Below are 10,775 nucleotides of genomic sequence, written 5' to 3'. Positions count from 1 at the left end.
AGTTAATGCCCCTTGAAGTTATAGAAACAGGGTCTGGACAAGTTCCATCTGTGAGACAGGAGTGAGGGGGTGGGTGCCAGCCGGTCTTAGTGAAGGGTTTGGGACATAAGCATGTCCTCAAATTTGCAGTGACTGCTTCCCAGAAGACAGTACATAGGAAAGTGGTGCCAAAGACATGGCCCTCAGCAGGGCTGTGCAGGTGGGACCCTAGCAAGCAGGATATTGGGAGGTCTGCCTGAGGGCCTCCAGGGGTGCTTTCCCATTGCTCTACCCATTGCTCTGCCTTATCATTCGGTGGAGAGGTTCAGGAAGAATGTCACTGAGCCCAAGATACCCCAACCTCACCTGGTTGTTTCCTCCACCTTCATCTTATACACTCTCCATCAGCAGTGTCCTGGATGAAGGAGGCGGGAGGGACGGTTCGCCCCGCCGGGGCGCTGGTGCTCAGCCCTCCTTACTCCTTTTGACAAGAGCTTCTTACAAACACCTCAGTTAACTGATTTTCTGTAGCTGTGCTCAAAGCATGCTCTTATAACTTGAGACCATGAATACTGGTTATAAGAAACATTTGTCAACATTTTTGAAATTCAGAAAGATATTTGTCCACATAGAATTTTAAACCATGACTTCTGTAGGAGGTTGGTGGCTGATTTTATCCACCAACCTGGTGAATATTAACCAGCCGTCTTTGACCTTGCTGATCTAATGTAACCCAGACTGTGCTTGGATCCTGTGGAATGTTGCTCTTTGACAATTAAGGTTATTTAGTTAAACAGAAAGAGGATATTCAGTGAATTCCACTTTGAAAAATGATAAAACTTTTACCTTCTGAATTGAGACTGGAAATCTTGAAAGTTCTTTCAGAAATTTCTTATGTCAATGACTCTGGAGACTGAAGTAAGAGGATCACAAGTTGAAAGCCAGCCTCAGCAACTTAGTGTAGCCTAAACAACTTAGTAAGACCCTGTCTCAAAATAAAAAACGAAAAGGGCTGGGGATATAGTTCAGTGGTTACACGTCCCTGTTAACAACAACAACAACAACAACAAAAAAAAAAAAAAAAAAAAAAGAGAAAGAGAGAGAGAGAGAGAGAAAAGAAAAAGAAAAAAGGAAGAAATTTCCTAGGTCCATTATATTCCTTGAAACCTCTTATAACTAACCTTTCAGAAGAAAAACATTTTTTTCCTTTACTCTTGGTCCAAAATCAAAGGAAACCTCCAAGTTACAAGTAGGTTTGGCTAAAAATACCCACAAACGAATTCTGATGAAACCATTAGACAAAAAAACAAAACAAAACATTGCTTATTAAGGGCTTATTCTGTATTAAGCAGGACTAAGGTAAGTATTATTTTATTTGACCCTTAAAATTACCTTTAATTTCTCATCTAAAGCTTACTGATTTGAAACATGATGAATAAGCAATGTATTAAACAATGGGGACAATGGAGGATCTCTTCTGTTTAAAAGAATTCTGCTTATAAAGGGTAATTTTCAAACATACACAAAAGCCCTGAGAAGAGAATAATGAACCTTCTTGTCTCTATCACAAAGCTTTTTAAATGTCTGCTCCAACTTGGTCATATTCACTTAATCTATCCCTACCAATTCCCCCCCACACCCCCCGCAGCTGGAATTTTCTTTTTTCTTTTTTTGTAATGGGATTGAACCCAGGGACAAAGCTTGCTAAAATGCTGAGGCTGTCCTTGGCCTCTTGATCCTCCTGCCTTAGCCTCCCTAGTCGCCAAGATTAGAGGTGTGTGCCACTATACCTGGCTACTAGAGAAATTTTAAAACACATTTCTGACGTTATACCATCTCATCCATAAATTCTTCAGCATTACAACCATGTCCCAGTAAGCTGAGAGCACAGCATAATTCACTAGAAGAGATTCTATATAAAGGTTTAAAATAGTACAATCTAAATTTATAGTCTGCAAATGTATGCAATTGCTTGATCCACAGATTTGGAGGGACTGACTACATATTTTTCAAGACTCCTCTGTGCACTTTATTTCCCTTAACTGAGGTTTTTTGTTTGTTTGTTTTGTTTTTGTTGTTGGTACTGGAGATTGAACCCCCAGGTACTCAAGCACTGAAACATATCCCCAGCATTTTTAAAAATTTTTTGGAGACAGGGTCTCATTAGGTTGCTTAGGGCCTTACTAAAACGTAGAGGCTGGCTTTGAACTTATGATTCTCCTGTCTCAGCCTCCCGAGTCTCTGGGATTATAGGCATGCACCATGGTGCCCTGCTTTAACTGAGTTTTGAAAACAATCAGTGGGGAAAGGGGAGAGTGTTGATGTTCAAGGTTATATTTTTTGGTAAAAAATTAAGAGTGCAAGCTATTCTTATTTCTGATGAAGAGAAATCCATTAACCAGAAAGTAGTCTTAGCATCCACGTAGAAAAATTGTATAGCCTAACAAGAATTCATGACACCCAATTTCTGCACAGGTAAACGACACCCTGAACTCTTGGCAGGATTCTCTGAGTGGAACTGTCTTCCATTAGAATAGTGTCTCTTAAAAGTTGTCAGCCAGAGTGAAAGAAGCCAGGGCAAAAAAGAGTACCCATTGTACAATTTCATTTATAGACAACTCTAGAAAATGCAAACTAGCCTACAGAGATACAAAGCAGATCAGTGGTTACTTGGGAATGTGGATGGAAGTGGCAGGAGAGAAGGAATTTCAAAGGACATGAGAAACTTTGGGAGGGCTTTGATGGATACATTCAGTACCTTGATTTCGATGATGATTTTAGAAGCATACACATATTTAAAAAATGTATCAAAGTGCACACTTTAAATCTGAATGGTTTATTATATGTCAATTGCACCTCAAAAATATGTTTTCTTTGTTTTAAAATAATAGCCAAGGGAAAGAGTGGTGGAAAGCTGAAGATGTTGTTCCAGAAGTGTGTGCTTGTTGCTTCAGGCCCAGATAATAAGTATAATCTGCAACATGAAGCAACAGGTCTGAGGACAGACAACCATGAGCATGAACACTAAGGAAATCTTTTTTATATTTTTTGGTATTAGGGATCAAACCCAGGGGGACTGTGCTCCTGAGCTACATTCCTGGTCATTTTAATTTTTTATTTTGAGACATGGTCTTGCTAAATTGCCCAGACTGACCTCAACATTGCAATCCTCCTACCTCAGCCTCCCAAATTGCTGGGATTACAGGTGCACACCACAGAACCTGGCAGAAGGTACCTGACAGAAACCACTGTTAGTGTGTAGTGTCCTAACCAGCCCACTGTTGAAACTTTAAGGTCTTTTGTTATCACCCGCCTAGCCTAACCTAGTCAATGGAAGGCAGAATCAGGAAGAAAGTTTATTTCATTTCTCTCTATCCCTTTGAACCCACTTTGTGGAATTTCTTCTCCTTCGGCTCCTAGATGAAATATGGATCAGATATCTTGACACTTTTGATCAATTATGGGTAACCTGGTCACTCTAATTCCCTACATATTTCTGTAATTAAATGGTCCAATGTCATGGTAAAGATAAAACTTCAAACTTTATTTACATATGAAGCTTTTTCCATTTTGTTGCTCAGTTTGCAGACCAGTCACTCTCAGGGGGAACTAAGATGTGTGGTGAGTTCTCTTTTCCCACTTTGTGCCAGAAACTGCTATTGTTCCTCAGTACCCATTCTTCTCTTTTTTCTTATTAATAGGACTCTTGGCTTTTCACTGGACTGGAGGCCACCATGAATGAATACTACCTTTCCCAGCATCCTTTGCAGCTAGGCGTGGCTTCATCACTTTTGACTAACAGGGCTGGAGTCAAATTGACCATGAGCAACCATTTATTTCATTGATGTCAACCTTTCAAGTGCAAAAGGCAATGACAGGACTCTAGGGAATAACAGAGCAGCATGGAAGAAGGATCTGGGGTCCCCCAAACCATGGAGTCACTATATGCAGAGCAGGACTCCTGCCAAAACTATAATGTGAGAAATAATTTTTGCCTTTTATGTAACATACAGTTTTCCAGCTGGGTGTGGTGGAGCACACCTGTAATTCCAGTGGCTGGGGTAGGGGTGGGGATGCAGCAGGAGGATCACAAATTCAAACCAGCCTCTTCATCTTAGCGAGACCCTGTCTCAAAATAAAAAATAAAAAAAGGGCGGGGGATGTAGCTCAGTGCTTAAGAGCTCCTGGATTCAATTCCTGGTGATCATAGACACACTCACACACCCATAATTAACATATAGCGTCCTTCCCCCCAGCAGTCAAACCTGTACCAGCTATACAGGTTTATTTTGCAGATGTGCCTCTATTCGTCCTCCCTTATTTTGCTGTCTTGTATGCTGTCCTCTTCAGGGATGGAGTAGTGAGAGGGAGGGGCCAGGAGAAGACTTCTCTGGTTAGAGCTCTTGTCAGGTGGCATCAGCACTTCCTGGGTTGTAAGATAGAGCTGATTTTTCCTTCCATTAGACATCTTTTGGGATCTTATTTTTTTTTTGACATTATACCTTTGTGAGCAGTTCTCATTTGGTTCCTTGATGTGGGCAAATGCCTTTTCTTAAGCTAGACAATTATTTGTCTTTACACAGCTTCTAAGAATCTGGTAATTCACTGCTCTTTGAGGACCTTTCAGATGACACTTTTGGACCGGATCTAACATAAACCTGTGCCAGCTGTCTTATGTTGGTCCCACATCTGGTCCAGGAATCCAGGGAAATCTGGAAAGATTGGCAGCACCTCAATCCAGTGACTTCCCTTGTTCTATCATCAAAGGAAGGTTTTGTTTTTTGCACTTCTAGACACAAGCAGGCCACCAGCTCACCCCGTCCTCCAAATGCAGTGAATACATATTAAACTCTCTAAGAAGCATCACTGAAGGCCCTTGCCCTGGACTCGAGATGAGGGAAATACTTGTCTTTGATTTTCTCAAGAGGCTGGGTAGCTTTCCTCTTCCTACTCCTGTCATGTGGGTCCCTTCTCTCTCTGTGTGTTCCTTTCCTCTTTTCCTTTTCCTTTTTCCTTTTTCCTCTCCTTTCCTCTCCTCTCCTCTCCTCTCCTCTCCTTTCCTTTCCTTGTCTCTGATGGGGATCAAACCCCAGGGCCTCATGCCGAACATACATTCTACCACTGAGTTATACCCCCAGCCCCTATGTACAAGTGTTTTGCTACCTGAGGATTCTGGTTTCTTCCTTCATTATCCCCCTCTCTTCTATTTAGGAAGAGAGAAATTCATCTTAAGTAAGAGCCACTGTTTGCTTTCCAGATACCAACCCTACTCCCTTGCCCTCTATCTTCCAGGTCACTACAGAGTAATCGGCACCGCCTGAAACCTCTAAACTGGGTTCACATTCTCTTTCTGTTTGGTCTTCCAACCCAAGGCCACATGCAGCAGGACTCTACTAACATAACTACTGGCCCCTGCCCCCCTAAACAAATCAGGGCTCTCATTCTAGCGGTAGTAATTAGTCAGTGGTACAGATTTCACAGTATTTCAAGATTGGATTACAAAAGACATAACCTGGGTATCCCTGGTTAACCTATGGTGATGAGACCACCTTTAGGTAAGAACAGAAATTTCAGGGTTTTTTCTCAACACCTGCAAAATCCCATTCTCTGCTCATGTATTTCTGAGGGTGCAGGAGAAGCCCCCCATGTGTTCATAAATGCAATCATCCAGGCATACTGCAACCTGTCTCCAGCTCCTGCTGAGCATCACCCCCATGTAATTGAAGTGCAGGTTCCAAATCTGCACTGGGAAGTGAATGTCTATGCGGGGAAAGCCTTTCCCTCTCTTCTGTTTTCTACTTCATTAAAGGGCTGCCCAAGCACTGGCTCTGTGCTCAGGGTCTTGCAGAGCTTGTAGAACCACAGTTTCCATGTGAACATTCAACCTTCTCTTTGGTTAGTATGGAGACAGGGTTGGACTAGAGGTGGTGACAAGCAATGCTCACTTTCTCTTTTATTCAACAAATGCTTCCCGAATTCCTCTTCCACATTAGCCACATAGTTACAAGATAAACATGGTCTCTGCACTCACGGAGTTTATGGTCTTGTGCAAGACCAAAAATGACACACACCCAAATTATAAAGCACTTAGGGTTTAATGTTCAAGACTTTGTTACTGGGTCAAGTTCATCATGCCTGGCTGCTGCTTGTGCTTGGGTGAGTTTTTTGTGTAAAGCCTGTCAACTCTCAAGCAAATAGACCCTGACAGCCAGCCTCACCACGGGGAGGCGAATGTCCCTATTCCCTGCTGCTCGGCTGCTGGGGCTTAGTGCAGATTAACTCTTGCAGAGCTGAAGGTGATTTGTTTCAACACTCAGTGACAACCAAACAAAAACACTTGACAGATCTTCAAGGACAGATCTTCATTCTCCACCCTACACTATGGTTTCCAAACTTGCAATTCCTAGAAGCAAAAAATGGGTGGTGGAGACCAGCCAGGCACTATGATGACTTCACCACTGTAAGAAGAGGCCAGGGATTTGCTGATCCTGGGGGAGCAGCAGGTGAGGACAGCTTAGTGCAGGGACATTGAGGAGGTGGGAAACTCTGGGGGAAGCTAAAAGGAATGAGGATTTACCAAGGGGGAAGGGGAAGGTAGAAGATTGAAGGAGGTATGGTGAGTGCTAAGGGAGGTCTAGGAGGGATATTCTCTCATGGTCTAGAGAATACCACACAAAAGCCCAAGGGCCTGGGCAGGGTGGGTATGGCAGGAGGTGACTGCTTCCTCACCAGACACTGCACTGTTTGGATTTTGGAGTTGAAAACCTTAAGTACTAACCTTCCTTGGAGTTTCCTGCGTGTGTGAAGTCTCCCCAACTCCCTAATGGCACATACAGGAGATGTGTTCAGGCCTTTGTGACCCTACAGTAGGGGAAGGATCTTATGAACATTCAGTGAACAGAGTTCAGTCAAGGCCCTACCTGCTTCTGATCCTGTCCTCAGCCTCCCCCTTGCATTTCAACCCAGCTCTATAGCCTAGAGTTACAGACTGGGAGGAGCTGAAGATAGGGAGATATTGCCCAAAGAGACCCAGCTGAGTCTCTGACAGTTCTGAGACTTGGAACACAGGAACTTTAGTCCCTCCCACTGTTATGTGTCTATCCATCTGAAAACACAGACCTCGAAAACACGAAGAGAACGTGCTAAATGGGACCATGTGAGAGATTCCTTCACAATTTGAATAATCTGACTCTGTTTACAAATAGAATGTTCTGGAACTGATGTTATAAAGTCAGTTTAATAATTTAAAAGGCCAAAGCCATTGTGGGAGGATAGATCACTGCAGACAAATGTCCTCTCCTACCTCCAACTGCCCAATCCTCAATGCTGGGTTTCATGGAGCACATGGCTGACCTGAAGGAGTGCCTCCAGAAAGTGGCTTGTAGACTATATCTGGTCCCTGATGTGGGCAAGTGAACAGGTAACTTTGCAAGTGGAAGAAGAATGAATGCGTACAGGCATGATGTGAACTTTGACTCTCAGTTGACCATCACATGGTTGTGGGGTAGAGGTGGATGGTCTCTTTGATGAACAGGAGGGTGGTGGTGGTGGGGCTTGGGCAGTACAGAGCATCTTGTCAGCACATCACTATCACCCTCAGGCAAGGGCAGGTCATTATGAAGTCCTTGCCAGTGGTTTCTCTGGAGTCTGGGTGAGAGGCAAGAGATGCCCTTTGGGCACCCCCATCCCCATCCCAGGTGAATGCTTTAGGGATAAAATCAAACTAATAGGAATCTCAGGCTGTCACTTTGGGGCCTTAAATTGGACACAGTGATCTGTTGGGAGAGAGTATGGTGGCAGATTTTAGCGCTCACATGAGCCTCCTTTGACTGAATAGTTGTGAAGTTCATGGTGGGAAGTCTTCAACTGGGGCTTTTGCTGGTCCTGTGATCCAATGGGCATGCTGGTTATCCATCCACCTGCTGGTCCCAGTTTCCTACTATGTGCATGATTTAGAATTAAAAGAACACAACAAATAACCTTCTTTTTGGCACCCCTGCCTCTAGTCTCAACTTCCTTCCTATTATTCTTTATCTGACCATGCCAGGGCTCCACTTTTTTCTTTTTTTTTCTTTTTTCTTTTTAGATACTGGGGGTTGAATCCAGGACACTTTACCAGTAGGCTACACTCCCAGCCCTTTTTCTTTTGTGTGTTTTATTTCATTTTGCTTTTTGTAGTACTGGGAATCAAACCCAGGGCCTCACCCATGCTGGACAAGAGCTTTACCACTGAACCACATTCCCAGCCCCTGTTGTTCTTGTTTTGAGATAGGGTCTTGCTAAGTTGCTGAGGCTGGCCTCAAAATTTGTTATTCTCCTAATTTAGCCTCCCCAGTTGCTGGGATTATAGGCACATGCCACTGTGCCTGGTTCAGTTTTTGAGAAAAAAAATTTAATTAAAAAATTATTTGAACCCAGGACATTTTACCACTGAGCCACATGCCCATCCTTTTTTAAAAAAAAAAAAATATTTTAAGATAAGGTCTTGCTAAGTTACTGAGGGCCTTGCTAAGGCTGATGTCATATTTGTGATCCTCCTGGCTTAGCCTCCAGAGTCACTGGGAATACAGGTGTGCACCACAACATCCAAAAATTTAAAAAAAGACTTTTTACAGCCAGCTGGATAAAATCCAATCTTCTTGCATGGCAGACAAGTCCCTTAAAGATAGCCAGTCCAGTCTTATGAAAGCTCTTGCAGAAGATGCTTTTAGAGCCCACAAAACACCCATCCTGTATTTCCTTATTACAAAGCATTCACCAATTTTATTTATTTATTGGTTCAGTGCTGCCCTCTTCTATATTCAGGGAAGGAGGCCCCTTTGTAGCCTGAAGGGGTATATTACTATGATTGATCTAAGCCAGACTTGTCACTTCCATTCCTCCTCCATGATGGGTTGAGGAGTGGGCTCTGGACTAGTGATATATCAGAGAGTCTGTAGGGACACTTCTGCAAAGGCTTTCTGCCTCTGGACATGGTTGTGAATGTGATGTGTACAGCTCTGTTGCTGGCCAAGTTCTCTGAAAGTGATTCTCAACACATGGAGTGGGGAGAGCACAAAGGTAGAAAGAAGCTGGGTCCTTGATGACATCATGAAGCCATAAATGAACCCAGAACCTTCCAGAGTTTTTGTTTAAGCTATTTCTGATACTTGTGGCCACAAGCATTCAGAGATTCTGCTCCCAAGTCTTTTTTTTTTTTTCCCTTTCGCTATCAGGGATTGAACCTAGGGTCACTTAACCACTGAGCCACATCCCCAGTCCTCTTTATATTGAGATATAGCCTCACTAAGTTGCTTAGGGCCTTGCTAAATTGCTAAGACTGACTTTGAACTTGTGATCCTCCTGTTCTGGCTTCCCAAGTCTCTGGGATTATAGGTGTGCCCCACCTGTACCCAACTCAAATGTAATTTTGTTTTTTTGTGTTGCTGGGGATTGAATCCAGGGCCTCATGCATGCTAGGCAAGCACTCTGCCATTGAGTGTCCCCAGTTCTTTTTTTTTTTTTTTTCTTTCCTTAGATTAAAGCATTTCCTTTAAAAAACTGTGTATGTTTATTTGGGAAAATTTTTAAACAATCTCACTTCAATTCTTGATTTTTTAAGAGTACAGAGAGTTTATTTTTAATTTTTAAGAAAAATTTTTTTACACTTATTATGCTGTCAATTCATAAGGATATATTCCAGCAGCTCAGGCTTCTTCCCTTTGGTCCTCACAAAGTGAGTCTTTGGGCGGGACAGGCTGGTGCTTCATTGAACATTTCTCGTTGGCTTTCTCATTTTGTGATCATTTTCCTTCACCCTTTTCAGGAAGTTATCACAGCTCTTAGAGTGCTTACTTTGCTCAATATGCACATTAATTTCTCTTGGCAAGAATCTCGCCCTTGCTGTTTACAACAATGCCACCAGCATGCTGGGTGAAATTGTACACTCTTCCCATTTTCCTGTGGTAACATTTCTGAGGCATTCCTTTCTGAACAGTACCCATTTCCTTAATGTCTACAATATTACCCTTCCGTAGATTTGCCTGTATCTGGCCAAGGGAATAACTCCATGTTTTCTAAAAGGCCTAGAAAACTTATACCTGGTACCTCTCCTCTTTCCCTTTGGGTTCATCATTTTGGTAAATTACTGGAAGATGGAGGTTCTGGCCACAATTCTTGATTCTATCCTGTAAATCGTCCTTGATTTTTCCCTCAGGTGCCTGTTCTAGGACCTCTTCCCTTTATGAATTGCTCCTCTCCTTCTCCACGCAATAGCCCAGAAACCCCTGGTTCTAACTTCCTTGTACTTTGTCTTAAGGGTAGGGGAGGCTTTGGACCTTTAACAAGGATTCCATCTATCACTCCAGTCTTTCCTTGGAGATTCTGAAACCCAGGTTTAAGTTAGCCCCACTGGGAAGGGTAGAGCTTGATTGATGTATGGATGTAAAGGAAATCAGTTTTTTGTGGACTTAAGTTATTTTTGCAATTTAAATGTGTGCAAACATAGCTAGCTATGAACTCTTTATGCTTCAGCATTTAAGCAGTTATGAAACCAAAACAAAGTAGCAATTAATAGAACAACAGTAGAAAGGCAATTTAAAAATTAACTTTAATTTAATATGATGAATAGTGTTGTTTTTCTGAAATAAAGTTGCTGCTGGCAACATGAACATTTGCTGCCTAACTGCAGGTTCTTTTGAACTTGGCACAGTATTTCACTGTGTGCCCGTTGATGACTCAACTCTTCCTCTTCTCATGTCTATTCAAAGTACTAAGAAATGTTAGCACTTGTCTCTTGGCCTTTACTTGGTACAAAT

This window comes from Sciurus carolinensis, chromosome 7 (genome assembly GCF_902686445.1).
Source record: "Sciurus carolinensis chromosome 7, mSciCar1.2, whole genome shotgun sequence".
NCBI classification, from domain to species: domain Eukaryota; kingdom Metazoa; phylum Chordata; class Mammalia; order Rodentia; family Sciuridae; genus Sciurus; species Sciurus carolinensis.
The sequence above is the reverse complement of the archived record's forward strand: the minus strand, read 5'-3'. Positions refer to the sequence as shown.